This window comes from Anabrus simplex, chromosome 9 (genome assembly GCF_040414725.1).
Source record: "Anabrus simplex isolate iqAnaSimp1 chromosome 9, ASM4041472v1, whole genome shotgun sequence".
NCBI lineage: Eukaryota > Metazoa > Arthropoda > Insecta > Orthoptera > Tettigoniidae > Anabrus > Anabrus simplex.
In genome coordinates this window covers 140,701,755-140,718,127 of record NC_090273.1, presented here as the reverse complement: position 1 = coordinate 140,718,127, position 16,373 = coordinate 140,701,755, and the positions used below count along the sequence as shown (strand labels likewise).

The 16,373-nt window shown below is 42.1% G+C and overlaps 1 protein-coding gene across 7 annotated transcripts in view; it reads left to right on the top strand.

Annotated features, from left to right (window-relative positions):
* The window catches only part of LOC136881088 (uncharacterized), a 525,856-nt gene that overhangs the window by 168,168 nt on the left and 341,315 nt on the right, over positions 1-16,373 (top strand). The window contains exon 1 of one of the 7 annotated variants that reach the window (XM_068229306.1): positions 255-381. The exons of 5 other annotated variants lie outside the window; for them this stretch is intronic. The gene's annotated coding sequence lies outside the window, so the exon portion shown is untranslated. One more of the 7 variants, XM_067153707.2, reaches the window with a different exon arrangement.

The window sequence follows — 16,373 nt, the reverse complement described above, 5'->3', positions numbered from 1 at the left end:
CATGTCTGTGTCGGTGCGACGTAAAACAAATAGTAGAAAAAACCTTTTGTTGTCTCTAATTTTAACCCCCTCCCCCCTGACTTCTAATTCCCGATCGCCGCTACTGTAGCAGTTACAAGATAACTAACTCGTCATCGACGGATGAAAACAAACAAGCCGTTGCGGGCATGCACGAACGTCAGTTCCTTGTACTTCCGCTAGAGTGATATATCGCATTCCGTCCCGCCTGCCGAACGCACAGTGGCTCAGTTGGCGGTTAAGTGGGGGATCTTAAAACTTCAGTATTGGCTGCACTGGAGTGACCTAGTCAAGGCTACCCACAATCTGGTTGAGCGAATACAGTTGTAAACGGACGCAGTCGGCGCGTGGGTTGCACCTGCAGTGTGTCTATATTGTTCCCACGTTTAGTCAAATGTGTATCGCCAAGTTTGTGATCGCGTAATTTGGTCACCGAGTTGAAGTAGAAATTATTAGTGATGATGTGTTCCACTGTCGGAGAGAGGAAGATTCCTAGCTGATAACGCGCTGCATCTGTTTGTGTTTCGTGTTCTATTTGTGGCAGCTGCACGCGAGCAATTGGGATGTGTCTCATGCGATAAGTAAGTACCAAGAAATATGTACAGTATTTGCTTAACAGTGGAGTGAGAATTCCAGATGAAAGTGCTCCAAAAGAGGGACCTCCGTAACAAAATTCTGCCTGCAGGAACAATACCAGTTCCCTTATGGATTATTGTAGTACTAAAAAATGTTAATTATGTGTTGATTATTTACAGTAGCTTAATGAAACACATATTTGGCGATATGGCTGCATTAAAGTTATTCGTATTTATAAAATGAAATGAAAACGTGGGACACATCGTTGCATGTATGCAAGATGGTTTACCTTATAAAGTAAATGTTTGGGGTTTAAATTGCCCAGGATTATTATAATCGTGTCCACCTCCGAAGCGTAACGTCCTCGGAATCTCGCGTTCGATTCCCTATACTGCCAGAGACTTGACGAGGGCTGTTGGTATGTGGTTAAATGGTGCATGCAGCTCACCTCCATTGGGGGTGTGCCTCGTCCGCAGTGATACACTGCCACGAATTTAGTCTAGCTCCATGCTAAATGGTTAGCATATTGGTTGTCACACAGTGTGTGTGAGGGAGAGAGAGAGAGAGAGAGAGAACACCTGTTTTCTAAATGAAAATGAATGCCACTTTATTTTTGAACAAGCTAATTCCGCCTGTGTTGGTGTAGTGCCACAAAATTTGAAAATATTTTTGCTAGTTGCTTTTACGTCGCACCGACACAGATAGGTCTTATGGCGACGATGGGACAGGAAAGGGTTAGGAGTGGGAAGGAAGCGGCCGTGGCCTTAATTAAGGTACAGCCCCAGCATTTGCCTGGTGTGAAAATGGGAAACCACGGAAAACCATTTTCAGGGCTGCCGACAGTGGGGTTCGAACCTACTATCTCCCGAATACTGGATACTGGCCGCACTTAAACGACTGCAGCTATCGAGCTCGGTAAATTTGAAAATATGAGGGCTGGAACGGGGTCCACTCAGCCTCGGTAGGTGAACTGAGAAGGGGGGTTTGATTCCCACCTCAGCCATCCTCGAAGTGGTTTTCCGTGGTTTCCCACTTCTCCAGGCAAATGCCGGGATGGTACCTAACTTAAGGCTACAGCCGCTTCCTTTCCTCCTCCTTGCCTATCTCTTCCAATCTTCCCATCCCCCACACAAGGCCCCTGTTCAGCATAGCAGGCGAGGCCGCCTGGGTGAGGTACTGGTCCTCCTTCCCAATTTATACCCCCGACCCGAAGTTTCACGCTCCAGGACACTGCCTTTGAGGCGGTAGAGGTGGGATCCCTCGCTGAGCCCGAGGGAAAAACCAACCCTGGTCGGTAAACGAATTACCAGGCGAGTTGGCCGTGCGGTTAAGAGCGCACAGATGTGAGCTCGCATCCGGGAGATAGTGGGTTCGAATCCTACTGTCGGCAGCCCTGAAGATGGTTTTCCGTGGTTTCCCATTTTCACACCAGGCTGTACCTTAATTAAGGCCACGGCCACGGCCGTTTCCTTCCCATTCCTAGGCCTTTCCTGTCCCATCGGTGCCATAAGACCTATCTGTGTCGCTGCGACGTAAAGCAACTAGCAGAGGTAAACGAATTGAGAAAGACAGAAATAAGCTAATTAAAAAACTGCGTATATTATTTTAATTTTTAAAATTATGTACCGTTATCAATAAACTCGGTACTATCTCTGTAATCAACACTGGGGAGGACCAATAAATTTGAATATGTCATAAAATATTTCGGTTTTATAATGTTAAAAAGGTTACTCCTATTGAATTACAAAATTATCTACAGGCACAGTGTTTTCTTTCTTGATCTGTTTACAGTCCAGGGTTAGCTTTTCCCTCAGACTCGGCGAGGGATCCCACATCTCCCGCCTCAAGGACAGTGTCCTGGAGCGTGAGGCATTTGGTTGGGGATACAACTGGAGAGGAGGGCCAGTACCTCGCGCAGGCTGCCTCACCTGTTATGCTGAACAGAACCTTCTTGAGGAGGGGGGCGTGAGAAGATTGCAAGGGATAGATAAGGAAGCGGCCGTGGCCTTAAGTTAGGTACCATCCCGGCATTTGCCTGAAGAAGAAGAAGTGGGGAAACCATCTCGAGGAAGGCTGAGGTGGGAATCGAACCCCCCTACTCAGTTGACCTCCAGAGGCTGAGTGAACCCTGTTCCAGCCCTCATATTTTCAAATTTCGTTGCAGAGCTGGGAATCGAACCCGGACCTCCGGGGGTGGCACTTAATTACGCTAAGCACGACCCACAGAAGCGGACTAGATTAAATTAATGACGACAAATTGGATAAGGAGGGGGAAGGAATGCTGTGCCCTACGAGTATGAACTCTCCCGACATTTGCCTGGAATTGAACATGGAAAATGGGAAACCATAGAAAACCATTCTGAGGACAACCAACGGCGGGGTTCGAATCCACGCGTCTCCGGAATGCAGAGTTGTGTTCCATAGCCGTAGCGCATCAATACGTGAGGCCACTCTGCCCAAGTGTTCTAACAATAATCCTTTAGCCTAACTGTAAATAATATGGGATACTCTTATAGTAAAAGTCCTCGTAACACTAGAAAAAATTAAGGCCCGCTTTATGAAAAGAGTGCTTGGAGTAGGATCAGCAGCATCAAGGTTGACCTACATTATGATTTTAAAAAGCAGCTTCATAGAAGATACGAAGTTGCAATTGAATCTACCAAATATCAAGACTTTTGAAAAAATTATCAAATATTACTTAAGAAAAGGAACACCATCCGGAGCGAATTTTATTGAACGGATGCCATACTGACAAAAGACTGGAGACTTGTCGTTTATTGTACCTATCAACAACAACTACTACTGATCTGCATTTAGGGCAGTCGCCCAGGTGGCAGATTCCCTATCTGTTGTCTTCCTAGCCTTTTCTTAAATGACTGCAAAGAAATTGCAAATTTATTGAATATCTCCCTTGGTAAATTATTCCCATCCCTAACTCCCCTTCCTATAGGCCTAAACGAATATTTGCCCTAATTTGTCCTCTTGAATTCTAGCTTTATATTCATATTGTGATCTTTCCTACCTTTAAATACACCACTCAAGCTTATTCGTCTACTGATGCCATTCTACGCCATTTCACTGACAGCTCGGAACATACCACTTAGTCGAGCAGCTCGTCTCCTTTCTCCCAGTTCTTCCCAGCCCAAACTTTGCAACATTTTTGTAACGAAATCACCCAGAACAAATCGAGCTGCTTTTCTTTGGATTTTTTCTAGTTCAAGAATCAAGTAATGCTGGTCATGGTCCCGTAAACTGGAACCATACTGTAGCTGGGTCTTACGAGAGACTTATATGCCCTCTCCTTTACATCCGTATTACAACCCTTACAGAGATCTGTACCGTTTATTTGCAATCATATTTATGTGATTTTCCCAATTCGAAACTTAGTTGTCAGATTATTACTACAACTTCTTGTTGGCATTATACGTTATTGTCGAATAAATGCAGCTTTTTCATGAGGAGCGCGCCGCGGTGTTAAAAGAGACAAGGGCAGGCATTGTTTACAACTGTGCTGTCTTACGCTCACAAAAGCAGGCATTGTTTACAACTGTGCTGTCTTACGCTCACAAGGGCGGGCATTGTTTACAACTGTGCTGTCTTACGCTCACAAAAGCAGGCATTGTTTACAACTGTGCTGTCTTACGCTCACAAGGGCGGGCATTGTTTACAACTGTGCTGTCTTACGCTCACAAGGGCAGGCATGGTTTACAACTGTGCTGTCTTACGCTCACAAGGGCGGGCATTGTTTACAACTGTGCTGTCTTACGCTCAACACTGTTATGATTACTGCTGCTACCACAGGGTAAACTACTTCCAATGATTCTGGCCATTTCCGTGTAGAGTACGGTTGCCAGGTTTTCAAACTAAAAATACGGGAGCTTTGCGAAATGATGACCAAAATAGTCCCATCGTGGCATTATCGACATGTTTTACCTGTTCATTTGTATATCTATTCTGGCTGTGTGCTGCAATAAACCTTTCATTTAACTGTGAATAAGCTATGTAACACCCTGAAGTAAACATTCATCCGACGTTGGTCATACCTAAGCGGTAAAATTACTGTTCAAAATTTAAAATTACCGATAAATTGGCGTCCGCCTCTGTGTTGTAGTGGTTTGCATGATTACCTGCCATCGCCGGAGGTCCGGGTTCGATTCCCGACTCTTCCACGATGAAAAGTGGTACGAAGACTGGAACAGGGTCCACACAGCCTCAACTGAGAAGAGGGCGTTCGATTCCCACATCAGCCATCGTGGAAGTAGTTTTCCGTGGTTTCGCACTTCTCCTCCAAGCAAATGCCGGGATGGTACCTAACTTAAGGCCACGGCCGTCTCCATCCCTCTTCCTTGTCTATCCGTTCCAATCTTCCCCACAAGGCATGGCAGCATGGCAGATGAGGCCGCCTGGGTGAGGTACTGGTCTTCCTCCTCAGTTGTATCCCCCTGACCCAAAGCGTTACGCTACAGGACACAGCCCTTGAGGCGGTAGAGGTGGGATCCCTCGCTGAGTGCGAGGGGGGAAAACCAAGCATGGAGGAGCAAACAGGATAAGAAAGGAAGGAAGGAAGGAAGGAAGGAAGAAAGACACTGATAAATATCGGTTTGTCTTATTACTCACCGTGATTGTAACAGGTACAGAACCATTCTCAAGATGAAATTATTTATTTATTTATTTATTTATTTATTTATTTATTTATTTATTTATTTATTTAGAAGCGAGTGATTGGCTGCGCTGTTTGCGTAACGACTTCTCAGCTTGCATTAGGGAGATAGTGGGTTCGAACCCAACTGTCGGCAGCCCTGAAGATGGTATTTCTTGGTTTCTCATTTTCACACCAGGCAAATGCTGGGGCTGTGCCTTAATTAAGGCCACGGTCACTGCCTTCTCAGTCCTAGCCCTTTCCTCTCCCATCGTCGCCGTAAGACCTAACTCTCTCGATGTGACGTAAAGCAAATAGTAATTTATTTACATCCGTGGGGGTTACGAATACACTTGTTACACCTGTCTTTGTTCTCAGCCTTGTTTTCTTTATATGGCAGTAACGGCCGCTGGTGTGAACCTAATGAATACTAAATTTTATTCCTCATAATTTTTTAAACTTTTAGTTCCACTGGCAGAACAACATTTGAAAAATGGAGGCTGGAAACACACAAGCACTGAAACTTTTAAAGAACAAAGAAAGCACCTAACAGGGCGTAGCCAGAGTGGCTAAGCCGTACTACTGTTCTCCGGCCACCTTTTGAGCAGACTGAAGCAGAAGAGGAAGGGAAAGACACGGGTGAGAGGCTACTGTGTTGTCACACGTTAGGAGAGGGGCAAGGATCGCGCGTTTCATGCATATTGTCGGCACGAGTTACGGCAACGGTGTACCCAATGCGGAGCTGCCATACTTATTCAGTAGATGTCTTGACCACGTGGGTGCAGTTTCTATCATGGTCCGTTTAAAGTAGCAGTGGCGGTATGGGACTCCATTAATACGATAACGTTAATGCATGAATTATTTCAAACGTGTTCAAGTTACAACCTGTGAGCTGTCCTGTGTTTTATAGAGTTGAAGTACAATTTTCACTCACGCGCCGGTTCATTTGGTAACCAAGGCGAATGTGACGAGGCAATGACATTAGTTCCGCTTTAATCTGTTCCCTATTAACTTTGGCCCGGAGTATAGGTGACTCACCACTAGTCCTTTTGCTTATTGGTGAGCGTCGAAACCTCATAACTCATTCAGGGTTGCCACTTTTAGTGCTAGATCTAGTACTTCGTAGACATTCTTAGTACGTTACTTCTTTTTATGGAAATCTAGTTTTTTTTTTTCGAAGGTAGAGTAGAAGCTCTTGTGCTGCAGCAGAAGAACAAAAAAATGATAAGAAGTTTCAGAGCCACGTGCCTATCTTTTCATATTGAATTCTGGGAACAGATTTTTAAGAGGGTGGATTTTCATGATCCTATTTTACGAAATCTATCCATATCGAACCTAGAAAATTGTAAAAGTATAATCCCATTAGCTACATATTTCTCTAATGCAATTGCAGAAAGTGTTTATGAAGTTAGATAGGAAATGGTGGTTAGATAAGTCCACAGAAATCGAACATCTTTTTAGTGTATCGAGGAAACACTATTACACTACAACATAACTATAAAAAGCACACTATTAAACAATATTAAAATTGAACTGGTGTTTTCGACAGACTAAGTTACATTTAAGCGAGTCGACACTGGAAAGTGTGGCTTCTTTCTTAACACACAAGTCCATAGAATCGCTGAAAGAAAATTAAGAATTTATGAAATTTTGGAACTCTGTTTTTGAAATGAAAAATCCTGTAAACGACTTCATCTTTCCAAATTTGACGAATTGTTTGAAGGCAGTGCTCTGTTTACCAATTTTTCTGCTGCAACAAAACGTTTGTTTCTACTGTTACTATCAATAAGACTAAACTGAGAAACAAACTCCAATCCTGTATGTTGAATGGGCTCCTTCTAACAAAGGAGAAACTAAAACATTCCAACTGTCCAAAATGTTCACATTGCAAAACAGTTTATTGCTTTGGCAATGTTTTCCAAGGATTAAGAAGAGAACAAAATGTGAAATGCATGTTAATATATTCTAAAAGACAGTCAACCTGTGGGTAGTGTATGAAGACAAATGGCATGTGTGTGTGGTGTGAACGTTGAACTGAAATGCGTGAGAATGTTCACAGTGTTCATATTCTAAACATAAATAAATGACTCTCAGCTCGTCAGCTTGGAACTAGAAGTGTTAAGATGGTGATGATTGAAACTGCAACATTGCTGCTTGCCATCATAAATATCAAAACCGCTAAGTTCTGATTATTACAAATTTCTCATTTAATAAATGTGTTTTTTTGGTAAGTATACTCTGTTTGCTATACCGCCTTTATGAATAATCCTACTCCATTGTAAACAAAAAATGATTCAGTACTTTTTCTCCATAATCTAGTACCCTTTTAGGGGAAAATTTAGCACGAACATTTTTTGCCCGGTGGCAACCCTGCTCTCATTTCTGCTTTGCAGCCTTCACGAGATGCCTCCATCCAGAGCGATTTTCAGCTTTCCTTAACATGATCTGAAGAAGGCCAGTGACCTTCATCGCCTGATCTAACCATCTACTTGCTGGTCATCTCTCTCTCTCTCTCTCTCTCTCGGGGACGCAGACGAAGACTACACCCACGGTATCCCCTGCCTGTCGTAAGAGGCGACTAGAAGGGGCGATGACATTAGAAACATGTTACTTGCGATTGGGGGTATTCACATAAATGAGATTGTAAATAAAGGGTACAGATCTCTGCACATGGTTATGAGGGTGTTCAGGGGTTGTAGTAAGGATGTAAAGGAGAGGCATATACCTACGTCTCTCGTAAGACCCCAAATAGAGTATGGTTCCAGTGTATGGGACCCTCACCAGGATTACTTGATACAAGAACTGGAAAAAATCCAAAGAAAAGCAGCTCGATTTGTTCTGGGTGATTTCCGACAAAAGAGTAGCGGTACAAAAAATGTTGCAAAGTTTAGGCTGGGAAGAATTGGAAGAAAGAAGACGAGCTGCTCGACTAAGTGTTCCAAGCTGTCAGCGGAGAGATGGCGTGGAATGACATTAGTAGATGAATAAGTGTGAGTGGCGTCTTTAAAAGTAGGAAAGATCACAATATGAAGATAAAGTTGGAATTCAAGAGGACAAATTGGGGCAAATATTCATTTATAGGAAGGAGAGTTAGGGATTGGAATTACTTACCAAGGGAGATGTTCAATAAATTTTCAATTTCTTTTAAATCATTTAAGAAAAGGCTAGGAATACAACAGATAGGGAATCTGCCACCTGGGTGACTGCCCTAAATGCAGATCAGTATTGGATTGATTGATTGATTGATTGATTGATTGATTGATTGATTGATTGATTGATTGATTGTTTTGTACCATTACGTGTGGAACACAGTGGGTCGACGTTACTTGCGACTAGTACCATCTTGCGAGGAAAACCATTGGTCTACGTTATATAGGAGCAGTACCATTATGTGAGTAACACTATGGGTCTGAGTGTTGCTTGTGATACATGTCATGTGTATTCCACTGGTCGGTTCCACTCTGTCCAGAATTGGTCCGCGTTTACGTCTGGGTGGTATCACTTTATGAGAAACACCATGGGTCTACGTTGCCTGTGGTTAGTACTACTATGTGAGGAAAACCATTGGTCTGCATTGCCTAGTATTATTATGTGAGGAACACCATGAGTTTGTGTTACCTGAGGGCGTTACCATTATGTGTGATGCACCGTGGGTCTGCATTGCCATTGATTGGTACCACTATGCGAGCGTTGCCATGAGTACACGTGGCCCGTGTTAGTTCCACCATGAGGGGAACACCACGGGAATACCGGCGCCAGTGGTTAGTCCCACTGTAGGAGGAACACCATTGTTCTGCTTTAATGGTGATTAGTACCATTATGGGGGGACGGTGACGTGGATTTTGGATCCCTGTACACAATAAGCATCATGCCATTATTTAAGGCATTGTGAATTGGATCCACTGATTGTTTTTATTTCACGATCATTTTCTCATCACCATTCGTTTTAGTTTCTAGTCAGCGGATGCATTTTAAAGTTTTAATTTGCATTTCGTTACACCTCGTGCCATTAGGACCCGATGACCTAGCAGTTAGGCTCCTTTAAACAACAAACCCCATCATAACAAATAAGGAATTGAAAAGTGATTAGGTTATCAAACCTCCAAACACCAACACTGTCGATGATTATTATGGTATCCCACCAGGTAGCACTAGAAAATTGCTGCTAGGGACATCTGGTCCCCAGAGATAAAACTATTGGCATACAGCAAGTTCGATCAGTCTGGATGAATTTTATAAAGAAGTCTTAGTTTTGGTTTAAGCATCCATTTCTAACAAAGGTATTTTCACTGAAAATTTTGTATTTTGGGAACAATTTCTCATCAGAACACAGGAAATATTTTATGATCTCTCTCCTCTCTTATTTGCAATTTGTATGCACATCTTCCTCAACAGAAATGTGTACTGGTATGTATTCAGTGTGCAAGTAACTAAATTAGTATTTGTGAATTTTGTGAGGTTGGTAACTTATTTGATGTGGTGGTAACAATTGTGCAAACTTTCCTTACCGTAGTTCTCCCCCTGTGAGTGGGGGGCAGTAGAATAATACCCACGGCATCCCCTGCCTGATGTAAGAGGCAACTATAAAGGGTGCCATGGGGGCTCCGAGCTTGGGTAGGCATCCGTGGAGCCCTTAGGTGAATCCTGGCATTGCTTCCACTTGTGCCAGGCTCCTCACTTTCATCTACCAAAATCCCATCTACCTCGGTCACCACCTGTTCTTTTCTGACCCCGACTGTATTACGTATGGAAGCCTAGAGAGTCTTATTTTCACGCCCTTCATGGCCCTGGTCTTTCTTAGGCCAATACCTCCATTTTTTCGTAGTGTCGACCCCCTTCGATTTCTTCTCTCCGATTACTAATATATAGAGGATTGTTGCCTGGTTGTACTTCCTCTTGAAATAATAATCACCACCACCACCACCACTCTTATCATAGTCGGTGCGATAAAATTGAATAAGACATAAATGATCGAAAATTGCATTCTTTATAACTTTTGTTATGTAGTTCTTTTCAATAGGACCAATCATCCAGGGTGAATAAAATTATTTATAGCCTACATGGTAGTGGCATATTCCCCGACATAAAATACCAATTTTCAATGAATTCTGTTCAGCCATTTTCTTGTGACAGAAATTATGAAAATTTAACACCCGGATAGTACGAGTCCCTGTGATTAGTACACCTAGGTAAGGAACACCATAGGTTTGCGTTGCCTGTAAATGGCGCCGCAATGTGAGAAACGCCATGGGTGTGTGTTACATGTGCGCATTACATTACCTCTGAGTAGTACCATCCGCGAGTCTACGCTACTTTTGATTAGTATCACAACATGACAAATAGCGTGGTTCTACTTTCCCAGCGATAAATACCATTATGAGGGGCTGATGACCTGGTTTTTGGACCCCTTTAAATTACAAGCATCATCGATTCAGTATTGTGCTTTAGAAGCAGTCCCTTGGTCAGTAATACTACTGCTTAACGCTAGTTGCTGGGAATGTGGGGCATTACAGGTCGGATCCACTGATTGTTCTAAATTCACATCCATCCATTCATTCTTCGTCATTGTGTTTTGAACCCTGGTCAGTAGATGATTTTGGACTTTGAAATTGTTATTATATTTCTCATTTCATACCATTAGGGGCCGATGACCTAGATGTTAGGTCCCTTTAAACAACAAGCATCATCATCTTAGGCAAGGAGATTTGTGGTGAAGGCGAGATGTTTGGTGGCCTTGACATATACTAGGAACTGTCCCATCATTCGCCTTACTGCAGGCGAAAGGAAAACCATTCTCAGGACAGCCAGTGGTAGGGAAACAGCCTCTTTCTGTGTCTCATATGCAGAGGTGTAAAGCCATGGCCACCCTTCCTCTATTCGGTTGGCCGGTCAGTTCAGTGCTGTCAGACCACGGCTTAGCCTACTCTGCAACCACTGACACAGATTTCTGCCTTTGATATACAGTAGGTACAAATGACACCGTATTTGAAGTGAATTTCCACCGCCTTTGACTGGCATTTTGATTAGGTCACAGCAAAGCCCCTTGCACACGGTAATGTTGCGGAAGGTAGCAGCATGTTGTTCATAATACTGTACATAAATTAGCGACCAATTCCTTGAACGTAGATCTTAATGGGTTGAGCTATTTTGTGACGTGGCATGCGATTGTTTTGTGCTGGATCAGCTGCCATATTATTGTACGTAGATCCTGATGCTACATATTTCTTTCGATTTATTGGAACTCCTCCCCTGCGGATGGACTGAAAGGAAGCATTATTTGTACTTCCTGAATGTTGTAAGAGGGGAACAATCACAGAATCTGTAATCGCTTTCTTGTCTTTTAAGCCCATAAACATATTCATGATTCTATCCTTTTCCATGTAACAGAGAAATTTAGATATCTTACTGTCACATGAAATAGAACATTTTTAAGTACTGTAAATACAAGGAATGCATAAAATTTTGTAGCTTGACATGGTTTATTATTTAAAGGCAGATGACTGATTGAATGATATGCTGTGTTTTGATGCAATATGTAGGAACAGAGTATATGCTATCATGTCTTGGTTTCTTCAAACACTACTCTGCCAGAGACTTGCCATCCTCTAGCAGATACAAAAGAAGTACAAATCTCAATATTCCTCAGTGTGTGGCCCTACATGCCTCATTTGACAGACTGAAAGATGTATCATATAGTAAGTTTCTTGAGATAATACAAATGGTGTTGCCATAAGCTTTTGACGTGTCAGTGCAACGTTAGACTCCAAAAAGAGAGAAAAGTATTTATTATGTTGTAACTTGACAGTTCCAGTCTTTCTTTCATAAATGAATGATTTTGTGTTGTATTTTATTGTTTTCTGGCTGATGAATATTAATTCATGATTAACACTACTGAATGTAACTTAATGAAATTATGATATACTATGATCACGAAAAATTTGTGGCAATTTCTACACAATTTTTATACCTGTAATACTGTGGATAGTAGGTAGAATATAGCTCCATAAATCAAAAGATCATGTTTAATTTCAATTTACCTTTGAATCCTACAAATTCCCTTCTTAGCATATGAGTTTCCTTTAATCATTTTGGTTCCTGTGTATAGCTTTCTTTCTTACATTGTATTTATATTTCATTTTCTGCATAATACTATTGACTATTGAGGTTGGCTCAGTGTGTGTTAAAGGGGACCGAGGTACGAGGTGATGTTAGTGTCTATTTCTGTCGTAGTTCATAATCAGAGATAATTATTGCCAATCCCACTCACTTTCTGGTCACTTCCTCCCTCCCTTTGCAAGTTAGCTTCTTTTTTCCTCAGCAGAAAAAAGCAGCACAGGTCAGTCCAGTTAATCCCTTCCTTCATGGCTTTGTGAATTAGTAAAAATAAAATTATAATAAGCAGCACAGGCTGGTAAGCTTTTCTCCAGCAAGAAAAAAAAGAAAAATAGAAATAATAATAATAATAAAGCACAGGCCAACCTTTAGGTGTATCATTGTTCAGAATGAAGTATTAAAAAAAAAAAAAAGAAAAGGTAAGAGAAAGAAAGAAAAGAAGAAGAAAGATATGAAAGAAAAGAAATGAATATATTTAAGAGTGGGGGAGGGAGGGAGGGTGAGAACCTGGGTACCCGACGCGACCCGCGCTAAGCGATTTAAATCGCCCGCCCGGTAATTTTAGTTTTCCCTACGACCACTACGAGCGCTAACATGCAATTCCCGGTAGTCTTTGCGGCAGCCGCTGTGTACAGAAGTTAAAAATAACGTTGAGTGTCGACTCTTACTTATTCTCTTTGGTCTCTGGTAGATTACAATGAAGTCATACGGAGTAGCGGGGACTCAAACTCAAAAATGTGCCTAACAACGAGCACAATTATTGTTATTTTTAGACTGTATAAAGCATAATATTTCCATCAACATTGAAACTACTTTAGTCCGATTTACGTGAAATAAACCGAGGGGTCTCCGAAATCCTGCTTCCATCTCGCGACCCGCTACTGTTAAAAATCTGATTCCATTGATATTCAAGTTAGCGTAGGATGTCCATGCATAACGGCACTAGTTTGAGAGCAGTCTTTCACAACCGCAAGTCATTTATGAATGATGCCTACCCTCTTATTGGTAGTGATGGCAAAACTTTTCAAACCGGGCGAGTTGGTCGTGCGTGTAGAGGCGCGCGGCTGTGAGCTTGCATCCGGGAGATAGTAGGTTCGAATCCCACTATCGGCAGCCCTGAAGATGGTTTTCCGTGGTTTCCCATTTCCACACCAGGCAAATGCTGGGGCTGCACCTTAATTAAGGCCACGGCCGCTTCCTTCCAACTCCTAGGCCTTTCCTATCCCATCGTCGCCATAAGACCTATCTGTGTCGGTGCGACGTAAAGCAACTAGCAAAAAAAAAAAAAAAAAAAAAAAAAAAAACTTTTCAAAATATCGGTTTTTCGATACATCGGTATTAAAATATCGATGTCATTGAAATATCCATCTTCAAAATATCGTCGATATATGTTGTTTTTTTTTAAAATATTGGTGCTATTATCCATTATTGCAACTTTAGTTTTACATTTAACACATTGATTAAAGGATTCATTAAGTTTAATAAGTGTTGACACATATCAGAAAACAAGCTTAAAACAATGACCAAGTAACATGACTTTTTCACTACAATGACATATTATAAAAACATTTACAGCCGAAACTGCCTTTGCCGGCTGGATGTAGTGTTTACAGTGCACTATGTCTTCTGGTATGGGCTAGAATAAATTTGTTACTTTCATTGACCTGTCTCAGTCTCATCCTTGGCTTCGACAATATGGAAGTGACCGAGGTATGAGCGATGCCAGTAATGCCATTCCTTATGCAGCCAGTCCCTGTTCTGAATGGTGTGAAAATATCGCTCATAGGGTCGGTTGGTGCATGCATTTCAGTGGGCTTGGCAGACTGATATGCAATAGCAGCTTCTGGTTCAGTGAGGAAAACAACGGGAAACTACCTCACTCCTCACTTCCCTAGTACGCCTCTTCAGTGACACCTAGGCTATCTATGACAGCTGTTGGTGGAGCTGTAGAGGATCAAACCAGCCTTCGGGCTGAATACCCAACATACACACAGCCGAAAGATGTTATGATGCATAGAAAAACAGTATATCCAAGGTGTCTAGTAACGAGCTAATAACTTACACCGAAAAACCATATGAAGAAACTACAAACGTATAATTTGTGTACGAAGTATATCTGATAATTATCAGAGCTCTATAAAATAATAAAACATTTTCGTCCCAACTTCTTCCTCAGCACTGCAATTCCATTTGATCGTGAAAAAGCATGATGATGATCTTAGGTCAATTTCCAATACCTCTGAGATAAGCCATTCAGAAAAAGCAGCTTGGATAACAGTTTGCCACTTAATCGGTTTCTCTTTTCCGTCACTGCATATCATTATCGACAGTCATCTCTTCTCGCAAGTCACTGCTAAAGATTAATTTTACTCCCACTCATCTACCGTTTAAACTGAAGTTTAAACTGTCATTACATTTCGTATCTAGATGTTAGGCCCCTTTAAACAACATCATCATCATCATCGTAATGATCACCACCACTTAGTCATCCCTGCTATCTCATTTCGAATGACTCTTTTTATGTGCAGTTGGGATTCAGGACTCCAACACGACCGACCTTGAAAGTAGCACAAGTGAATGATGTTTTTATGCCGCTCTGCGGATTTGAGGTACGTTTTAGTAGAATGACATTTTCTCTCCCAACAGTCTTCCGAGGACCAGTGACGTTACACAGCAGCAGGATTAGAACGCGGGCACTGAACTCATGTTCTACTGCTTCCATCAGAATCGGTCACCACAGTGCTTTGCGGTCTGCTACCTGACTCTCAAACACGCATACCGTTACTCACGTCAGAAAATTCGTAAGGATTGGTCCACTTCTTGTCTGGAATGTCCTTGACCACTCCGGTTACGTTTCAGAATTCACGAGTCCCAAACTCACGAGCTTAAATTCCAAGAAAAAACAGTAGAAACCGTTTCTAGCGACATCGCTTATAACGACGTACTGGATATAACGACGAAATCTAACGGTCCCGTCTAAATCCTACATAAACACTGTTTTTTAAACACTCGCTTAGTACTACACCCTACCGGGCTTCGAATGGATGACCCCCGCATAAGAATGCCTCCACGTAACGGGGTAAACACCCACGGATGAGATTTGATTGGAGAGCGGGTCGAATTGCTTAACGAGCTTCGAACCGCTCCCCTTCCTACTTTCTGTGCCGGCCCGGCAGCCTGAGCACTTGGGGAAGTGGTACGTTCAAAGAAAAACAAAAACAACAAATACTTAAGATGGAGTCTTATGTCTATAATATGAAAGTAGGATCTCTGGGTTCAAATGCCTCTTGGATACTGCTTAACACTGCTACAAATGACAAGAATCATAAAATAGGGGTTACGAATGCAAATTTATTCAAATATGACCATTTAAAAAAAAGTTGACACAGCTCTATACAATGACTCTCCACATATGGGAGGAAAAGAAATAATAATCATTTTAAAATACGAATCGCCCATGGGCGTCGTCTGCATAACGGTATGATTGAGGTTTCGCGACTTGCTATCGTTCATTTTTCCTCATTAATTCATACCGTTCCATGAAATTTGTAAATTATTCTGTCTATCACACCGTGGGATGACCTGATGTCCTTATTCACAAATATTACTAGCTGTTCTAAGCACGAACATAACCGGGGCCTACGCTACATAATATCATATTAAAAGACACATTTGCATAATGCACAAACAAACACAAATACCATTTTTGCTAAACCCCGGACTCCTCATCTATTACCAAGACCACACGACGTGCACATAGGTTCTGTTTGAACTCAAAAATATGTGCACATCATTACGAAACATACACAAAACATATGGATATATATACACTTCATGCACACAAGAGAACCATTCCTAGAAAAGAAACAGCATGGTTATCACTGTCTCCGGCCCAACGCGCAAGCTTGGAGCAGCTCGCTCAAGGGCACCACCATAATCCGGAGTCGAACTGGCAGACTCCCGACCGAGAGGTACTGTGGGTTTCTGTAGATACCGAGAATAGCTACAGTCTCATATCGCCGGATAT